The sequence below is a fragment of the Parasteatoda tepidariorum genome, chromosome 4 (genome assembly GCF_043381705.1).
Source record: "Parasteatoda tepidariorum isolate YZ-2023 chromosome 4, CAS_Ptep_4.0, whole genome shotgun sequence".
NCBI classification, from domain to species: Eukaryota; Metazoa; Arthropoda; class Arachnida; order Araneae; family Theridiidae; genus Parasteatoda; species Parasteatoda tepidariorum.
This window is the reverse complement of record NC_092207.1, coordinates 92886810-92908852: the sequence shown is the minus strand read 5'-3', so window position 1 is coordinate 92908852 and position 22043 is coordinate 92886810. Positions and strand designations below refer to the sequence as shown.

At 28.3% G+C, this 22043-nt stretch overlaps 1 protein-coding gene across 1 annotated transcript in view; it reads left to right on the top strand.

The window, feature by feature from the left end:
* The window catches only part of LOC107455277 (teneurin-m-like), a 445997-nt gene that overhangs the window by 205799 nt on the left and 218155 nt on the right, over positions 1-22043 (top strand). Inside the window, exon 4 of the mRNA XM_016072782.3 lies at positions 7680-7774. The gene's annotated coding sequence lies outside the window, so the exon portion shown is untranslated. The remainder of the gene's footprint in view (positions 1-7679; positions 7775-22043) is intronic.

Genomic DNA, 22043 nt, shown 5'->3' with positions numbered 1-22043 from the left:
TGCAATGCGAAGCCTACAATTCCCGCCAACTCTTCTCTTTTTGAAATTTATTTTCCTCACTAGAGGGCTCTTTACATGATAAGAGGCCCGTGCACTTCTAGAAGAGAAATATGTAACGATATTTATGAGCACAAAAATGTGTTTCTTTCATTTTGATAAGATTTCCTCAGACAATACCCATGCACGCCCAGTTCTTATATGTAATATGCAAGATATAAAAACAGTCTAATGCGAAACGACTTACAAACAAATATATCTTCCTATTTTTCGTTTTTCCCCACAGTTATTCATCATTTTTTATTTGCAATATTTCTTTCTTGACGAACATTTGTTTTCGATTTTGATTGAGATGTTTTTGTTGAACTGTTTGGGATTATGGAATTTTAGATAGTAATATGTTGCTGCAAAAAAAAGCGGAAGTGTTTGGGTTTTTTTAAGAGCCTTTACGAAGACTACTAAAACTAGCGTTGATGTATAACATTTTTACATGAATATAAATAAAGCATTTTCTCAGTTTTCTCGAAGAACATAGACATAATAATAGTTCATTTTACTTGTAAATTCTTATCTCTGATTCTATTATTTTAAAGAAAAGACGCACGGTGTTTTTACCATCGAATAGGATACATTTAATTTCTATCAGTTACATGACTTGAAGACTTTCCCCGGGGTGAATGCCAACAATCACACAGTCGCTTTGCTGAATGTCCGAAATGTTTGTTATATCCGATTTGATATTAATTTATTCTTTGATATTATAATATTTATTCGATATTTTAATATCTGCTAAGGATAGTTTAGAAAAAACGTCAGTGTTCGGAGTACCGAGCAAATATATACCGGGCAGTGTCACTGAACCTTAAAAAGACATTGATGAATGGCATACCGGGCAAATGTATACTGGTAAGTTTTATATACTGCGTTTAAGCTGCAAGCATATAGAACTCATAAAATAAGATCAATATCAATATATATATGACAATTACATAGTCGCTTTGGTAAATGTCTGAAGTATATACTGGTTAAATGCCACTGACCATTATACATTTGCCCGGTATGCCCTTCATCAATGTTTCTTTGATGTTCAGTGACACTGCCCGGTATATATTTGCCCGGTACTGCGAACACTGACGTTTCTTCTAAATTATCCTTGGCAGATATTAAAATATCGAATAAATATTATCGAATCGAATATATATATATANTTTATTATTCCTTCAAAGAAGCTGATAATTTTAAGAACGAAATAAATTTGTTTGTATGTTTGAATGACTAATACATAATTCATTCAGAAGCTAATACACAACATATGCATATATATATATATATACATATATATATATATAGCAAACTTATCAAATATTATGCATCGGGCATGAAGACTGGCACAACTCAGATTTAATACAACTTACTGTATTAGTGGAATTTTTTTATGTTACCCATTACCAAGTAATATAACCAAAACGCATTCTTCTAAAAAAAAACTCAATTAATATTTTAAAAAATGCAATATCTTGAAAACTTTATTGCAGGAAAAAAGATAATTTGATCTCATTCTTTAAGATTATGAACAAAAAAAGACTAATGAATATTTTGATAAAAGTAATTTTAAAAAAAAGCATAATTTTAATGAGCAATTTACAAAGAATTAACTAAAAATAACTCATTTCTTGAAAAAAAATGGTGAAGAAAATCTCTTTAATTAAAGAAGCATAACTCCCAAAATTAAGAGAACTCATTACCGTACCAGATTCATTATTTAAACGAAAGCTTTATTCAAAAGCTTAAAAGAGGAATGTTATTTACTTAGAAAAGATCACCAAGTTAAGTACACCCACTTATTCTTGATTGGAAAAAGAATGTAATAAGTTATCTTCCCTTTACAGCCAATTTGGAGGGAACGACACGGCCATTGTCAAAGGAGACGGTATTTTATTAAATTCAGAAGTCTTTGTGTCCCCACTTGTCGATTAAAATTCCTCCAAAGCTTAATTCTGCCACGCTTTGACCTCAACTTCCACTAAGAAAGTAAAACGAGAGTAAACAACGTTATTTCCGTATATCTCCGAAAAGAAATGGATCTCAGGTCTTCGGGATCACAAAAGACGCTGATGAAATTTAGTGCCTCTAAGAGCGAGAAAAATAAGATGGGTCAACAAGAAGAAGCATTGAAAACAAAGGACTAGTCTTTGTCAGTAAAAGCCTCACCACCATTAATTGGGTTTGGCATTTATTCTAGCCCACCTCTGACAACGATAGATGGCGCAAGAAAGCACACAAAATTAGCTGTTGCCGAAACAGTGGTGGCATAATTTTCGCTTCTTTTATTGGTGCTAGGGGGGCGTCAACCTCATCAAAGATTTCCCACAGGAAGCTTTTGGAACTCAGCTAATAATAAACTCCGTTGAAGAAACAACTTTGTTTAATAGTTTAAGGTTAACATAGAAAATTATTTTGACTAAAAGACACAAAAGGGGATAATATTTTGTAACAAAAAATGCATCATTTAGACGCAAAATTAAATATTTTTTTATTAGTAAACCTGCACATAAAAATATTCATGCATTAAAATGTAATGATATAAATATATTTTTTTTAACTTTTTCTTTTATCTTCAATTGAAAATCTTCAAGAAATTGTTTGGCTCTTTTTTGCTACTAACAAGTTTCGATTATCATGGTTTCTTATATTTATAACTTTTACATAAACGGATTATTCAATAAATATTGGAATTAGTTCATTTTTATATTTGTTATATAACGTTTTGATGAATTTTTGATTTGCTCTATACACACTGAGTAGCATTTTTTTAACACTAGTAATTGTCTATGCCTGATATATGATAATGATTTTTAAATGGTAATCATGATTTTATTATAATATTTTGTATTTTAATAGCTTAGGAGAGAGCTTTAGTTTCAACATTTTACTTTTTATGGAGAGAGTAATAATTTTAAAAAAAGCTTAGAAAGTTTGATATAAATACTGATTGATTGGTGATATGAATTGTCAAGCATTAATAATTTATGAAGGAATATATGAGAGCAATGTACCATAGTTAATTTTAGTATTATGATGTTAGAATAGATTTCTATGAGGTATTGAAAGCAATTTCAATAATTGAGACAGTTTAAAACAATTTTGAACTAAATATGCAAACATGCACCATTAATAATTGGTAATGTATTCATGAGCACTGAATTAAATTAGCATTCGTATAAAATTATGCAATAACTTAAAACTTTTCAAAATACCCTTGATTTCACAAGAAATCATCAATTTAATTTTATGCGTATTAAATTTTTACATTCATGTGTTGTTTTAAGAATAAATATAATTAATGTACCCAATTCTTTTCCGTGAAGTACAATTTTACTCTNCATGAAACTTAATTAAATTAGCATTCGTATTAGCATTGTACTTAAATTAAATTAGCATTCGTATAAAATTATGCAATAACTTAAAACTTTTCAAAATAGATTTCCCTAGATTTCACAAGAAATCATCAATTTAATTTTATGCGTATTAAATTTTTACATTCATGTGTTGTTTTAAGAATAAATATAATTAATGTACCCAATTCTTTTCCGTGAAGTACAATTTTACTCTCATTTTATGTGATACACTGTAAGCCGGGCGTAATAATCCGCGTGCGTGCTTATAGAACTTCTGGAAGATCGTTAAATTTTATTCTGAACCCAGAATCTTCGCACAGAGCTCGTGCTCTCTTTCTAACCACCCCTTTAAAAATCCCAAGGCTTCCCTTAGTACGTTAAGACTACGGAATAAACCAGCAAGCATGGTTTGGGGGTGAACGTGCCAAGAATGGGAAATGGTTCGTTAAAAACGCGAAACTTAAAGGCCGTTACGGGCTGCATTTGGAACACGAATTTGAAACTTTTGCAGCGCTATCTCGTCGTTTTAGTAATGGTATATATAAGGAAGAATCCCCGGGGCCCCCAGAAATCGGGGAATACCGCCTCTAATTTTATGCTAATGGGGCCCAGTCCCGCCTCTATGCAGTTAAATGCCGAGAATGTAAAAATGGGCATTTGCATTTTGATATATGGTCTCTGTGTATTTTTCACCCTTCACTTGCTAAAAGCCTTATTCAACACGTCAAGAAACATGATTTAAATCACCACTTCACACCCCGCAAGCCATGGCTGTAAACATGGTGTTCTTAAAGGTTCTGCATGTGAAGTACGTCAGGATATAAAATATTCCAATGAAGAAGTGTAACATTTTATTAAAGCTGACAAGCTGAAATTGAGTCAAAAGTTATGAATAAGAAATTCCATCAGAAATGCTCCAAGCCACGTTCTGAAAGCAACACGTATTTTTTTTTGAATAAAACCGTCGGAAAAGCCTTTCGAGAAGGCGCCATATACAAAAGCCCCTGAATACACATGTTTCGGAATTTTCTTTTGAGTGGTATAATGAAGCCAAGTTATAGTGGACGTCATACTTTTTTTTCCTTACAGTTTTCTTCTCAACCAGCATAAAGTTAAACATACATATAATGGGCTTATTTGAAAGAGCTCATGTAATTTTAAAAGCAAAATGAATTTAAAGAAAATCCATCTACGGAATAAAATGGCTGCAGACTGAAAGATACGTTTCATAGAAATATATTTAAAATTAGATACTTTTAAATACTATACCGTTATAATGCAATGCTTTGTTTTGACCCAAAATTTATAAATATATATTTTTATCATACTTGAATTTTATTTCTGCTCTAAACCCCTAAATTATCCGCATTTTATTCTGTATATAATTAAACATCAACCTCATGCAGGTAGAGGACATACAAAAATAATAAACAATTACATTTAAAGCATAGGATCATGAACGCTATCCGGAAAAGTTAGATGAGGTTTAAAATTAGATGCTTTCTACGAAAAAATAAACAAATATCATTTTCCATAAGTTTATTTTAACTCTATTTCCTATCGTTCGCACACAGTAAAAAATGGATACTCAAATAAATTTCACGAAACATTCTTCGTATTTGACGAAACAGTTTCTTGATATCTCCGAGTGTACATTTTGTCGAAGTGACAAAATAACTATTATCGCTTTTTTGACGAAACAAATTTCATCATTCTATTTTTTTCCGAAAATTTTTTTTGAATGATACTAAATTTATTACATATCTAAAAAATATATCTGGATGTACAAGATAGTGATATTTTTAAGAAAAATAAAACAAATAAAAATAAAATAAATTAATTACAATTTTTTTTTAAATTTTTTATTTCCAATGTGCTGCACAATTGGTTTTGCCGATGAGCAGACCTAGAGCGTTCTCCAGAGGTGGTATCCACTCTTTCAGGACCACCACAATGGTGTGAGATACCGTTGGTCGTGTTAATTTGGACGTCTAGTTTCTGCCACACTAGATGGCAGCACCGAGACTTTATTTGGATGCTAAAGTGCACTAGGAATTTAATTTTGCAGGAAATGCCAAGAGCCAATGAGACACTCCAGGGATCTCTTACATGCCTCATAATCATAAGACATGGCCGCTGAGGATTTTCTGCATCCCGAAAATCCGGTGTCTGGGCCGGGAATCGAACCCGCAAATTTGAATTAATTAAATATATGAAAGGAAATAAATTGATACACTAATTATAATTTTTTTTTTTTGATTTGCGTATTTGTCATCTAAAGAATATTTTAAAATATATTACATTAAACTGAATGTTTCATTTTAATTTCCTTCCCCGAATTTGTATTCAGTCTTAATTTCTTATTAAAAAGAATATCACATTAACGTTATAAAATCAGGCATAAAAACTATTGGGGTTTCAAAACTTGAAATTCAAAATCAGAATATCTTTTTTTCCCACATATTAAAGAAAGCTTCAAGATCAAGCTATTCCTTCATTGATTTAAAATTTTTAAAGGGAATTTTTTAAATATATAAAGCTTACGGAAGCAAGATTTTTCTTAAAATGTTAAGTGTATAGATTTTATAATAAAATAATAACATTTAACTAGATATTTCTTACCTATAAGTTATATTTTTAATTATCTTTTATTTCTCGAACAGCCGTTACAAATATAATATATACCTAATAAGTATTCGCATTAATTAGTACTATACGCTATATTTAATTTGTTGCAGGCAATCATTTTATATTATATTATATTATATTATATTATATTATATTATATTATATCACATCATATCATATCATATCATATCATATCATATTATAATATATTATATGATTAATAGTAATAATTAAACTTTTTATTTTAAATTTTACAAAATACTAAGTAGTTATAATAAAAAAGTATCTAAGTTTTTTAAATGTAAAAAATATCATCCTTTTAAATTATAATTTTAACATACTTATGGATATTTTTAGTACGTGTTTCCTATTTTTTCAATGTTTTATCGATTGATAAAATGCAATAAGTATAGAACATGAACAACGCTTCGCAAATTACATACTTTGTCGTCAAAACAACGACTGATGCTGTCATTAGCTGTAGTAATATGGTTAATGACTGAGTAATGATCATTCTGTAGATATATTTAACCTAAATGGGGAAAGAAATCATTAGTAGACATCTTTGTAATAAAACAGAACAATATGTTCTTTATAACAATTGTATTAAATATTTGACGGAAAAAGTAATAGTTTCGTAACTTTAAAAGACAGAACGATAATTATTTAAAGAAACTTGAATATTGAAATAAGTTTGTATTTTTTTCTAGTTTTTATGAGACAGCCGAAGAAATTTTAAACATATTAAAATAATTTAACTGAAAAAAAGTTCTTTCAGAACGTAGTATTTTGAAATAGATTTATTGACTTCATAGGTCCAAATTATTATAAACCAAAAATAAATAAATAAAGCTAAACAAGACTAAATATTTAAATAAACTAATTCTGAAATCCATTCTCAATGTAAACTATTCTTAGAAATAGATGTAATTTTGCATTCTTAACATATACTAGCAAGAATGATTTTTTTTGAAACCCGATGGAATCTAGAAGAGAGGCCGACCCCCATCAGTTCACTAGACAGCGTCGAAGAAGACCGCCAAGCGATCTGTTCTAGAAGATATAAAACAATGGTAACTATCAAGGCAAGATAACGAAAACTTATTGAGGTGGCCTTGGCCAACCCCAGGCTGTAGTACGGAAGAAGAAGAAAATGTCTATATAAGAGCTATAAATGCATTGTTCCGCAGCGTATTAAAAGACGTCATCGAAAGAAAATTTGAGTTTCGAGTGTGCAGCATCAAATGTTTCAGCTGTGTGCACAGCATAACAACACATAAATTACAATATAAAATGACAGACGACCTTAATAGTTACATTTTCCTTAATAGCAATTTGTACCAATTTATATTAGATTTCAAACTTTCCCTAAAGCTTGTGTGCTAACTTAGCTTCCGTGTGAACACAAAATAAACAAAACTACACAATATCCATGATATTTTAAGCGTAAATTTCAATTTACTACTCCATATGTTAAAAACATTAAAAAGTGCGATAAAAGCATTATTTAAAATACAATTAATATTATCCAAGAGTGCTAAATATTTCGTAAAATTTGCATAGATAATTCGATACACTAAGCAATATATTTTTTATACCTAGTTGAATAAAAGTGCCTGTTTAATAATAATTATAAAAATTCTTTTTAAATTGCAGATAAAATTTTTCAATTCATTGTTTTGGGAGACATTATCCAGCGATCAAAACAAGCTAGTAATGTTACCATCTCGCCAAGTTCAAGAGATTTAGAGGTAATAAAATAAATTATAGTATATTGTGTTGCATGTTTTAAAACATTTTAAAAAGAATTATAACCCTGTTTCTGCTGACGAAGTGTATTTCGCTGACACATTAGGGGAAGAGTAAATCACTTCTAAATTATGGATCTATTTAATCGCTTGGATATCTCGTTAGAAATTAATTATGAATAACTGAGTTTGTTCTTTCACCCTCTTTAAGTGCTTTATGTTCGGGAAAATAAGTGCTTTTAATGCCTATCTGAATAAAATTCAGTTTAGGTTAGATAGTTTTGAAAAATTCAAACATGTTTATTTATATACACTACAAAATGGGGGTTGAATTAATTAATTAAATATGTTGTAAAATCAATTGACGGGTGACCTCGCTTGGCATATGTCAAGAATCACATCAAAAACCAATCTTGATATTTAATAAAAAAATTACTGTTCAACTTTCAGCATCATTGCAAGCAGAATGTCGAAGTTTGATGAAGTAAATGAAAAATATTAAGGTCTATCAAATACTTTTATTCAATTTTTTAAATCAGTTGACATTAATTGCCAAAACTTGTTAGTGTAATTCAGTGTTTCTCAAACTTATGACTTTTGTGCACCCTATCTAAATTTTTCGTAACGCTGTGTACCACTAATAAAAAAATTTATGTATTTTTTACTATCAAAAATTGCACAAAAGTTGAAAATCACAAAATAGAACTAATTGACACCACTAATTATTAACTGTTAACTCTGCAAGAAAATAGCCAATAGAAAAATACGTAATCGTAAATTTTCAAGGCTAGCCTTGTTTTTAAGTGAAATTTTTTGAAATTTTCTTTTATTGCAAGATATTTTGCATAACGCGTACCACAGTTTGAGAAACACTGGTGTAATTGATAAATGATGATATGTTAAAAAAAGTAATATTTAATGACTTAAAAATTAGCTCACCATTACCCATTTGTGTATACTGAATGTCTACAATTGCCGTAAGTAAATGAGGAATATAACAAAGAGAAATATATAACAAATGAGAAATATATAAAAAAAATTCGACTTTCCCCAATATAATGATTTTAGGCATTGTAAGTGATAAATAATGATATTTAGCAGACATTTTTGACATCCTTTTTCTTTACTGGTATAATAGCCTCAGGTGGGCCCTGACCCTTTTCAGAAGTCCATTTCATACCATTCTGTATACGTCTGAGGTTCTCCAGTTTGTTATGCATGGATACCCGCCAGAACTCTTTAAAACTGTCGACAATTTTGGCTTTTGCCAGATTTGTTTTTGCCATACTAACATGTGTAACGTCAATAAATAACATGACTCTTTTTTAAAAGTAATTGTAAATGAATGCAGTTGAATTTAAAAAAAAAATTATGAGCGTTATTGATATAGTGTAGCTATAAAAAAGTGTTGATTTAGTCTTCATGGAACGAAAAATTATTTTCCTTAGGCATAAGTCAAATGTTTTATATTATTAACACGTACTTGCAGATATTTTTTTCATGTTCAAATAAATTATAAAAATGAACTAAATTTTAATTAAATGTCAAAAATTTATTTCTTTTTCGATGGTTATTTATTTTTATAAATACTGAATTATAAGAAGGTATGAGTTTCGAATTTTCTAAATACATAAAAAACATATCTAAAATTATTTTTCCAATTTTGAAAAAAAATATGTGATTCATAGAAAAACAATTAAAATAAAGTGGTTTTATTATTTATTTATCTCTAAGTATATAAAATATATAGTAAGTATAATATATAGTATATAAAATAAAAAATATATAGTATTAGTTTAAATACTTTCACAACGTATATTTCTTTTTATTTCTAATTAAAATGGAGACAAAAAATGTATTTCAATAAATTAAAAATGACAAAAAATAAGGTTTAAAATTTTATTTTTTTTGTTAAAGAAAGCATTTCAATGATAAAATTATAATAATTTCCCTCTTTGAAACAAAATATAGTGATAAAAACAATATAAAACGAATTATTTTTTGGTAAAATATCTAATTATTTTGATCTTTTATGACTTTAAGTATTTACCATTTGAGGTATAGCAATTAGCGAACATCCAGATTTGGGTATTTGTAAAAGTTACAACACTTTTAGGCAACCATTGTGATTTTAGATTTTTAAAGTTAAGATAATGTTTCGATAAGACAAATACCCTTTTATTTAGAACACAAAATATTATCAACCAATTGATAACATGATTGCCATTTCAACAAGCAATGATGAGGTTAGTTAGATTTTAGAAATATACAAAAAAAACTATGAAATACAAAAAGCAAAAAACATAAAATTAGAATTTTCAAGAGCCTTATTTCATTTCACTAATGAAATTGATCCAACAATTTTAAGTTACAGTAATTTAATGCATAGCTTGATAATAATCTATATAATTTTAACTTTCAGTTCATAATTTTTAGTTCATTTAGATTTCATAGTTAATTCAGTAATTTATTTTACATCTACGCTGCATTTTCATTTTAAAATTCGATATTGAAAAATATTGATAATGTAGAAATACAGATTTCAGAGGTACATGTTCATAAATACATTAAAAAAAATTCAAAATCGTTATAACCTTTTGTGATTAAATTTTCACTCAAGAAATTAAAGAAAACTGTGCTATAAACATAAAATTAATCAAATGAAAGCCTCTCGTAGAGTAATACTTTAACGTATTCCAGTTTCTAAGTTTAAAAAATAAAATAGGACATTTTATCAAAATGCTATCTTTAATCACAAATCCTTTAAAGAAAACAAAAAAAAATTCTATTTGAGCTAAAACGAGCGTATTCTCCACCTTTCGCTGAAGTAACTTACTCCACTTCAACCTAAGAAAGTCAGTCAATTTCCCTTGGCTCTTTTAATGTTATGCAAACTGCACATCTAACTGAAGTGGAATGCCAAAACGAGAGTAGAGCTGGTTTGGCGACACAAACACACATCTAATGATCTCGCCAAAGAATTACGCCCAGAGTAAGAATGTTGGCTGACTCTGCAACTACTAGGTGACTGTTTTATTGTCTTACAACGCGAAATTTCGCGAAATTGTCTTTTATTCTCCCGTTCTCTGAATTCTCTTGTTTGTTTCATTCATTCTTTTAAGTATCATCTTTCCTTTCTCCGAGATTTCCTCCTTCTATACTTCTAGATGAGTGTTTTATTTGCCTTAAGGGGCTGTGGTGGAAGACTGTAAAATATTGCGTTAAGGTTCATTCTTTTACCTCTCCAGGAAGGAAGGTTATTTATTTTATGGACCTTTTCGTTCAAAAATAGTAACTTGAGTAACTCTTAACTTTTTCATTCATGTGTTATGGTAGTTTATTTTGGAATGTAATACCTATAGCGTATAAATTTGATGTCTTGTAAAAATCTAAGTTATATAAGCTAAATATTTTCAGTAGTATTAATAATTTAAAAAGGATTCAAGCTCGCTTTTTCGAAGAAAAAAAATATTTCGGTAGCTTCTGTATTTTATAGAATGTCTTATGCAAAATGTAATGTAAAATTTAAGAAAAAAGTTTAAAAAAATTCACCATCATTTTACCCACGCAGCCCGCAATTTTAAGGCTAGCAAAACAATATATTTTGAATAAAGGGACTCTTGAAAATATTCGGTTTCTTTTTTCTTTTAATCTTTAAATTTAAAATTGTGAAGCATATGAAATTTTAATTTTTTTCTAAATTGCTCTATGAATAAATATTAATGAACAATTTAATTATTACATAATTTCAAAAATTTAATAATTTTTGCAATATTTAAAAAAGTAATTGTAATATATTATTGTTTTAAAATTGTGTTTGTTGTTTGAATTGTGAAACAAACAAGTTGAAACAAGTTTTGTACAAACGAGTCAAAAGTTGCTACGAATACTTCACAATAGTCGCAAATTAAATTTAAAATATATTATTTTAAAAATTATTTTTATGAAGACTTATATTTTCATTTGTTATTGCAAAAGTACGGTGAAGTTAGGTATAAAAATGAAGCACCGAATTCAAAATTTTTTGAAAAGTAAATAAGAAATTTGAAGGACAGCTTTTACAGGATTTAAATACAAAACATCACGCATTTGAATCAAATGGTGTTAAATACGGGAATTGATAGAAAAAATGAACAAATTAAAATAAGAAAATTTCAGCCCATGTCAACTGAAAGCAATCTCTTTTTATTCTCTTATATTTTGAATTTTTATGCATTGAAAACAATTATAATATCACATTAGAGGTGAATATTATAAACATGAATTGTAAATTAGAGAAGTATTTTACATTTTTTCTTATAGAAAAAATCAATAATGCAAATAAATTCATTACTTAGCCAAATTTAAGAATCAAAAAACAAATATTGATTTAAACAGTTTTCTTATTTTTGAATTTCTGTGTTAATTTTTTGGATAATATTTATTTTAACTGATCTAACAATTTATTTAATAAAACTTTTAATTCACAAAAGATGCTAGCTAGTAGGCAAAATTTTGTAGCAAATGAATATCAAATATACTAAGAAAAAAATACAATTTTAAGAAATGAGTTAATGTTATTACATTTCCGAATTAAGTGCAGTGGACGTATGAATGTAAAATTAATATACCGTTACTTTTTTTAACTTGATCAATTGAAATTCCGCTATTATAATATTTTCACAAAATCTCTTCATACACTTCGTGAATCCTTTTAGTTTTACAACATATCATTTAGGAAATAATGCGTTTCATTAATTATTTGCGCTAATGTCGGAGATTTAACTTAGCTAGCAGTAAGATGTTTTTTTTTAGTTCTAGATACCTACTAATTCGATTAATTTTAAAACTTGCATTTTACCTTATTGCTTCCTGTTTGTATTAAACAGAATTGTTTGTTCCTTAATTATGATTTTTTTCTCCCATTTCGTTAATAATTTAAAATTTGTAATTGATATAAATTTTTGCTGTTTATATAACAACTCAATTTTATAAGAAATTAAAATTTAAAATAAGCATTGAATGAAATATAATAATTTCATAGAACTTTAGAGAATTGAAATGATATAATTGCAAAATATGAGTTTAACTGATATTCGTAAAAGAAAAAGAAAATTTAGTTGGCATTCCAAAAGTGCAATAGATAGAAATTCAATTATGAATTTGCATTTCAGTTAAAAAATATTCAAATATATTTCAATAACTTATTTTAATCGGGACAAAGAAAACATTCAAACATTAAATCTCAAACAAAATCGCACAAATGAGTTCAAACAAAATTAATCTTTTATTTGTACACATTCAGATGAAGATTAAATTAATCAAAACTAAAATGAGAAAGCTATCTTTAACATTCTTTTATTAAAAGTATTGTTTTATTTACGAGTGACAAATCTGAATTTAATCTTTGGAAAATAAATGCATTTCAATAAACTAATTGACAAACAAAAGCGTTACTCTTTCAAATGTAGGCAAATGATACCTCAGTAATAAATGTTAAAGAAATATATAAAATGCTTAAAAACAATTTGCTCAAAATTTTATATTAAATTGGTATTTAAGATTTTATTATAAATGAAATACTTAATTTTAATATGAAAGCTGTATTTATATGTAAATAACTAAATGAAATGAAAATCAAAAAATAATAATAGATTAATAAATCATAAGATATATTCATTGCTAACATTAAAATTAGGTTTTTTAAGCGCAAATTTTTCCAAGATTATTAGCTAAGTAATAACTCAATTCTTAAACAATAAGATTAACCGAAATACTTTACATTTTTTAAAGGTTTTTTTTTCTTTTTAAACTACTAAAATATAAAATATATATTTAGAGTGCTCAAAAATTATCAACGTTTATTTCAAGATTTGCTAGACGTGAATAAGGAAAACAAATTTTAAAAACAAAAAAGGTGAACTTAATAACGAAAAAGAATTTAAAAAATGTGTACAGATGATAAGCAAAACTAGAAAAACCGCGGAAGCGAAAAGAGGCAAATAAGTGCAGAGTTCAATTTCAAGCCTTTTGGGTAATATAATTCACTTTCAAAATAAACAGAATAAATAAACACGTTTATTCAATTTCCGTATTTAAGCTCTATATTAGTAAATAGCTAAAAATAACAGAATAAATGGAAACAAAGTCAAAAATGCATTTAAACGAAACAAGAGGTCAACAAGAGTTGCAGTGTTGAATGAAACGTAAATTTTACAAACTTATAGAAGAATTTTTGAGCATAAATAAACGGTTCGAATTAAAATCTTTCAGTTTGCTCATAACCCCTCTCAAGAACTTCTCCAAAACACTCTCAGCAACCGCACACCTGCAACTTTAACATACACACACACACGAACAGTGTGCAGAGGCCTCACCAACTAGGAAGGCAAAATAAGGTATGCAAATGGGCGAAGACGGTTCTCTTCAACACAAAAGGACCCATGGAACATACTGCTTGTCTTAAGAGGCAGAAAGAACCGAGTCTTCTAATTGAAGAAGGAGGATAAGGTTGGGGGGACTTTGAAAAATTTTCGTGACTCTATAAAGTCTTCCCCTTCCTTTTACCATTCCTCTGGAGAAATCTTGGGAAAGTCTCTCCTCTTTCTTATCCTTCATTGTAGATGAGGAGAAAGATTCTTATCCTAAGGTTTCCTCTTGCAATCGAAAAGAGGGAAGAAAAGTGCTTGCAGATTTTATCTCGCTCAATTAAGATGCGAGGGTTTGTTTGGAAGAGTTGATGGATTAAGTTTCCCGGGACATAGGTGATAGGAAAATGATTATTCAGGATGATAGCGGAAGAACTGGGTATAAATTTGCATTACCGCCTATTGATTCTTAGCTTTNTTTTTTTTTTTTTTTTTTTTTTTTTTTTTTTTTTTTTTTTTTTGTGAATTTGCCTCCCACCTGTGCTACTTTAAGGTAAGTCTTTAAACGAAACTGTGGAGATTAAACTCCTAAAATGAGCCAATTCTTTCAAGTTTTCGCATTCAAATGACGATCATGGGTGATTTTGAAAATAGACTTTGCACGTTGAAACTGATTTTTCTTTTTTAAACTTTGTTTATGTTTGAAAGAAATTTATTTTACAAAAGAGCAATTCTTTGGCGAAATAGTTTCTAAATTGAAAAGATTTATTACTTTATACTCTTAGTTTAAACTATAATTATATACTACTAGGATATACACCTTAAATTTATAGTTGTGGTTTATTTAAACAGCATTAGAAATAAGCTTTTGTTAATTATACTCATGTTTAATATAAAACTTATTTCTAATGGAATTTTAATAAATAACAAATACTACGAAAGAGCATTTGTAATAAAAATTCTATACGCTTTTTATTCTATGTATTTTATGCAGGAGAAAGGGGGGGGTAAGACCGTGCAGTGGGATAATTCCGTGCAGTGGGTGAGATCAGTTGATGAGTTGAGACCAGGTACCTTGATTGTGTCGAAATCAGTTCCGTTTTCAAGCGAGCAAACTCTGAATTTAATTTTACAAGTCAAGAAGAAGAACCTACAATTTCAGCGTGTCGTTACTTATAGTATTATCTATTTTAATAGGTTTGTTTAACTACGTCAACTCTCTATTGTTATTTTGTTTTTAAACTATCCTTATTTGATAGTCATAAAAATTATATTTAGTCCAGCTTAGTATTAGTTTAAAGATTAATACCCTGAAAAACAAAAATTATATACACTGTTAGAAATTTCTGTGTTTAATGTTTAAATAACAATTTATTTCATTGTTATTTTACCATAGTCAAGAGAAGCAATCAAATAACGATAAATAAAACTTTATTCAAACTGTCAACTGTTAGAAGAACCGTTTATATTTCACTTAATACGGTAAGACAACCAACATATATCCATCCAAGGAAGCCCGAAAGCTGCAATGCAGCAAAAGACGGACAAGTATGTTACGTATATGCCACATGTAAATAACATGCATAAAATTTCAAAATTGCTATATTAAATAAAATTGCCTGCTACTTTTTCATTGAAATTCAAGTATTTCTAAATTCTCTTTTGAGTTTGCGTACCCGGTCTTACCCCACTTGTGGGGTAGAGCCGAGTCATTTGACTTTTCAAAAAAGAAAAAAATCATTCATGAAAATGAGTACATCTATGACTTTTAAGGAGACATATAATGTATACAACTAAATAATTAATATCTTGATTAAAACTGGTAGTTTTTATGTCGTACGGTTCGAACGGGCCTTCGAATCTTAGATACGCGGATTTACCCTACTCTCCCTTATGTATTATTTCAATGAAGTAACTTGGATAGGGTAAAAGAATTTGCTGTAAATATACATCAATGTCCATTGATTCCTTCTTTTGGGATTATACAATTAACTGAGGTTTAATTCGAGAGATAGTTAATTGGCAGTATCTTAATAGAATCTAAGAAATTCGTTGTTATAATCATTATTCTTCATCATTTTTTTCTATCGAAACTTAAAAAAATAGCAACCAGTGGTGTGTGGAAGAAAATATGAACTTAAGTATCAGACCAAAGAGGACATTAAAATAACATTTAAGGGAGCTAAAATATTTCATTTATTAAGATTATTTTTAATTCTGAAATTAGATTTTTGAACAGTTACATATATGACTCAACTAAAATATTTTATGAAGAATGAAAATATGACTTTCGAACAATTTATATGAATATCAAACAACTGAAGTCATAGATAATTAAAATTTCTAACAATACTTGCATGTAAGAAAATTTTAAGAAACTTTTGCTGGAGAGATTACATTTTTTTAATGATAGAATACTTTTCTCTTACATTTACATCTGGAGAAACTAAAATTATGCATTTATATTTCAATAACCAAGTGCATATTTCCGGTATTTCTAAAGATCCTGAAATGATTAATTCAACTTTCTAGGAACAACTGTTCACGCTATTAACTTCCAAGCATCAAACACACCTTAACATGCAAATGATAGCAACATCTATTAAATACTTGAGTAATACTGAGGGCAAATATATCGAATTGAGTTAAGAAAATCAACTGGTTTGTTAGATATATTTGTTAAAAGCATCAAAACTTTTTATCTATATTTTTTTTAATTTTTTCGTAACCTTGGTAACCTCCCTGCAATAGTTTAGGAACTAATCTCTTTAACTCTTACCTTATATTCTCATGCGATTGTTCTCCGGTATTAATTTGTATTTGTTCTTCTGAAAATTAGTTCCTTGTATTATTAAACTACTTTAAGACAGTATAATTTTGTAATTAATTAAGTAAGTTAAATAATTCTACAGAAAAAGTATAACATTGGTAAAATAAGTTTTATCAATGTTGTATTTTTTTTTCAGTTTTTTTAAGCAAAAATACAGTAAATAATGCAATCAAGTTGAGCATTTTCCAACGATTTGCTCTAATGCAAAACACAAATAATCGCATCGACTAGATTTAACTAGAAAAAAAATAAAAAATACCATAGAATGTTATTACTTTCAGCAAATAATAACATGCATGAAATAAAATTAAAATAAAAATTCAGAAGATTTTTACAGAATATATAACTGTGGAAGTTCGTAAATGGAAATAAAAAAAGATTTTTTTTAAAGGAAAATATTTATTAATAAAAATACTCAATAAGCAACATAAATGAATAAATAGAAGATAGGTATAGAATTACAATGCATAAAATTCTTTACCAATTTTCAATGTACATTGCGAAATAAATAAATATACAATGTAAACAGATACCAGACAATAAAAAAGAATACTGCTTTCATATTATCTCAGCAAACTCAAATATTCTGCTTTTTTAAAACCTATTTTACGAATCTTAGTAACGTTTCTAAAAAATTAAGTTATTAAAAACATTTTTAAGAAATTTACTCCTCAATAATTATTTATCTTTTCCACTTCGACAAACTTTGCTTTGTGTTGTTTTCCCGTTAAGCAATTTATCTTTAGATATAGCTTTATTTCATTGAAAAAATAATTAAAAGAAACTAAGATTTTGATTACCTAAAGTAGGATTTGAAACAAAAAATTAATTAATAATTTTACTTAAAAGGCTTATTGCGATATTTTTCGCTTCATTTAATTTCAACTCACTTTGATTGTATTTTTAATTTTTTATTCATCGTTTAGAGTTATCATTTGCTATTAACATATATTTAAAAAGACAGAATTATTTACTTGTATCAATTATTTAATTTTCCGTTAATCCAAACTATGTTTTTTTTTTTTGCAATTTTATCAGTGCTTATTCTCAAAAGCAGAAAAGTGAATAAGGCTTTAAGATATAAAATGAAAAAAAAAACTGTTTTTATGAAAATATATTGCAGAGTACGTCAGGCTTTCACTTTCTAGAAAGATATAAATATATAGAACGGAGCATAATGCAAAAAGGAATATTTGAGAAAAAGAATAAAGAAGAAAAAAAATATATGCGCTCAGATTTCTAAGCTTCATGAAAAGTTCTCCATGAATGCAATTAACGCTCTTACTCCGAATTTTCGAATATTTTTTTTTCTTTTCCAACAATCTCTGAGATCCTTTATAATGGAAATCGATTATCTATTTCTTTGATGAATACGAATTTTACGGAATTATATTTTGTTTACAACCAAGTGCTTTTTAGATTGAATTGCGTATACTTACAGCTAGATTTATATTCCTTTTTTCAGAAGAGTTTCAACGGGAATATAGTTGTAACTCAGTTTTGGAATATTTTTATTTTTAAACAAGTAAATGCATTTGAAGGGTTCTCGTATTTTTTGATATATTCCGAAATCTTTTTTTTATCGCTCTGTTGGGAAATAATGTAAGAATTTGAAGAGAATTTTGGGCAGGGAATTCTTTATGCATTGAAGATTAAATTGAAGTTTGAATCCCATAAAGAGAATAAGGATTCAATCTTTATGTTAATTACACTTTTCCCCATAAAAAATGAGTAACCTGTTGACTAAGGGAAATTATTTTATCTTCTACCTATGGATTTAGAATAATGCCTTCAGTTTTTTCCTTTTTGTAAAATGCTTCGTTTTATGCTATGCGTCGAGGGTTTTATCCTGATTTACATCGTTATGTAATCCACTTTATTTTACCCTTCTTTCTTGGAAAAAATGTCCTGCTTAATTTCAACTTTCTTATAAATTAATGGTGACACCCGCTTAAAAAACAAAATAATTAGAAATGGGAAACATTTGGGAAGACTTAACACGTTTTTCAATTAAATAAACTTAAAAATTAATGAACATTTTTTAAGAATTTATATTTTTAAGCATCGTTTTGATGACAGCTGTGGGACTCTATTGTTTTTAGCAGAAGAATAGCATTTTATTTTATATGTTTATCATGTTCATGGCAAAGTATTGGTTTTGTAATAATAGCTGCAGCAAATATAATAAATAGAAACAAAACTAAGTGCAATGGTATTTTTAATATGAGACTGAAACTAATGATATGTAAGAACAATAATACAATGCAGGTGCTCTGATGTAATACAGGTACTATGAGAATGTTACATTATCAAATATTATTATTGACATGGATGAAATTTTTTTTTCTCTCTTGAAATTTAAATGAACAAAAGAGAGTCTTAGAAACTTAGTGAAGAATGATTCTGTTATGACTGATAATTAAAGAATAAACGTTATAGTTTTTTAATATGGGGTTGAAAGGGTAAAATTTAAAACTTGTGTTCTATTTAACCCAAAGATTGAAATTCGTTCTCTTAAATAATTTTAAATCCTGCTTCACGATAATGCGCGTGCACATAACTTTCAGAAACAACCACTTTTCACTGTTTGTTTTAATTATTGTTCGTTATTTGTTTTAAATTTATCACATTGATGATTTTATTTAAATTACACTTGGACACGTAAATTTTTACTCCAGGCGTTTGTAACTTATTTGACAGTACTGAATATTTATTAAGAGGTAAAGGCGAGTGAAATCGGGTAGTGGGGTTTTACCAGGTACACAAATTGTTGCTGAAATTAGTTTTTTTTAGTAGACCCACCGAATTCCACTGTTTTAGTCAAGATAGACAGACCTACAATATTGGTGTGTTGTTGTTGACTAATTCACTATGATGTTCATTCCACTATGTTGGTCTATGTTGTTTTACTACTATTAATTCACTATGTTGTTGATTTTACTATACCAATCCTCTACTGTTCTTTTTGTTTCAAATTAGCCTTATTTATTGGTCATTACAATTCAAAATTTATTTTTAGTCCAGCTTATTCGACTTTTACTAAATATTCATAACCTGAAAAAACAATAAGGATTTATTCCAATAATATTTCCCTTCTGTCATGTTACGCTACGCTGCACGTTTTATGTTACGTTCGTTCTGTTACGTTAAATTACACATTTATGCCTTCACTCGATTGATTAGTCTGTGCTGGATCCACGAAAGCTACAATTCAGTGGAGAAAGAAAGCAAATTCATCCAAGATCGTACAAAGATTTTACGGGCCCCAAATTTATTACAAAATTTATTATGAACCCCATTCTCAAAACAAATAAAGCCTAAATTTCATCTTTTGTAAAATCTATGAGGACATTTTATACCTAATTGTAATTTTTATGCATATATTCTCTGCAGTTTAAAAAAACTAATTGAACAACACAATATTTCTTGATAGAAATTTTTGTCGGATACTAAGCTGTCCCGGGGCTCCAAGCAATTGAATCTCTTTCTCTTCCCCTCTTTGAGTACGGCTTTGATTACACATATAAATTGCATGCATAACTTTCTTGAACTGCCATATAAAATAGAAATTCCTGAGACTTTTTCACAGAAATTCTAACATACCTAAATTTCTCACAGCTTTAACATATGTACCCGGACATACCCATAGAGTGGGGTAAAAATCATTTATAAGGAAAAATTATTTATAAAGAGTAGCACATCTATGACTTTTTCATGAAGAATATATTGTACACAACTGAACAATTGATGTCTTGATCAAATCCGACAGTTTTTAGGTCAGACAGTTTAGCTACAACAGGTTTTCTTACCTTAGCTACGCCGTTTTACCCCACTTTCCCCTTCATGTAGGTAAGTTTATTTGACTATATGGAGGTAAGTTATAGAATATTTATTTAACTATTCATCTTCAATCAAATAGGCATACAGTTCTTATAAGGTATGTAGGGATTAATAGATAGAGAATTGTTATAATTTGGACTAAATTGTAAAAAAAAAATCAAAATAGAACTAAATCGTGTTAAAATAGCTCGGAAATCAAAAATAGTTGGATTCGAAAATCCCTTGTATTCAAAGTTGAAACAACATTGATTCATTTAAGAGCAGAATGTATGTGATGGACTGCCGGCAGGATATGAACCAAGGACCTTCGGTTTTGTAGTAGGGGGCTCTAACCAGCACAGATGTGCACCCCAGTTCAGTAAGAGTTAGCTATATTATATAGTAATTTTGATTTCATTTTTTTATTATGTTGCCATAGCTTAAAGACTTTAAAGCTAATAGAATATATGTCACGATTAGTCATTGCGGCAGCCGATATATAAATCTTCCTAACTCTTCCTCGACTGAGGTGTATAACTATGGGAATAAAGAACATCCTTTTATGTACCTGGAGGTTATTGATTCGAATTCTGTCGGTAGCCAATGAGCTTCCCTTTCAAACATTCTCCATCCACATGCAATTTGCTCAACGCTGTTTCAATTTTAAGTACATGAGCATTTCATACGCAACTATTATTTACTTTGGAACTATTTTGACACATTTTTGATATATTTTGAGAAACCCATTCTAATATTTTTAAGAAACCCTTTTTGAAACATCAAATATAAGGCTTCTAAATCAATAAAATGATCTGTTAAATCAAAGTATTACGCTTATTTTGTAGTGCAAAAAAAAACTTTATGCTGCAGAAAAATAATTTATTTTATAAAAAACTATAATCAAACTATGTTTCAGATTTACTACTTTATACATGAACTGAATTCACGCCTTAAATCTAAAGAACTATTAAAACATTGCTTTAAATTCAACACAAATTATTTCTTAATATATATTCTAAAAATAAATACGAAAGTTTCAGACAGCGATTGAAAAGTTATTGCATGTTCCAGACTCTTCATATTGCAGTAAATTAACTGTCCTCGTGAATATGATTAGAACAATTTAATGCATAGGGCAGTTGATATGTATGGCCATAATTCACAACTTCCGATGCAGTTGCCTTTTTAACGACCTTTAAGTCAAGCAGGGAAAATTTATTTCGTGTTTTAAAAGCAATAATATTTATTGCTTAGTACTCTTCCTGAAATAGATTCA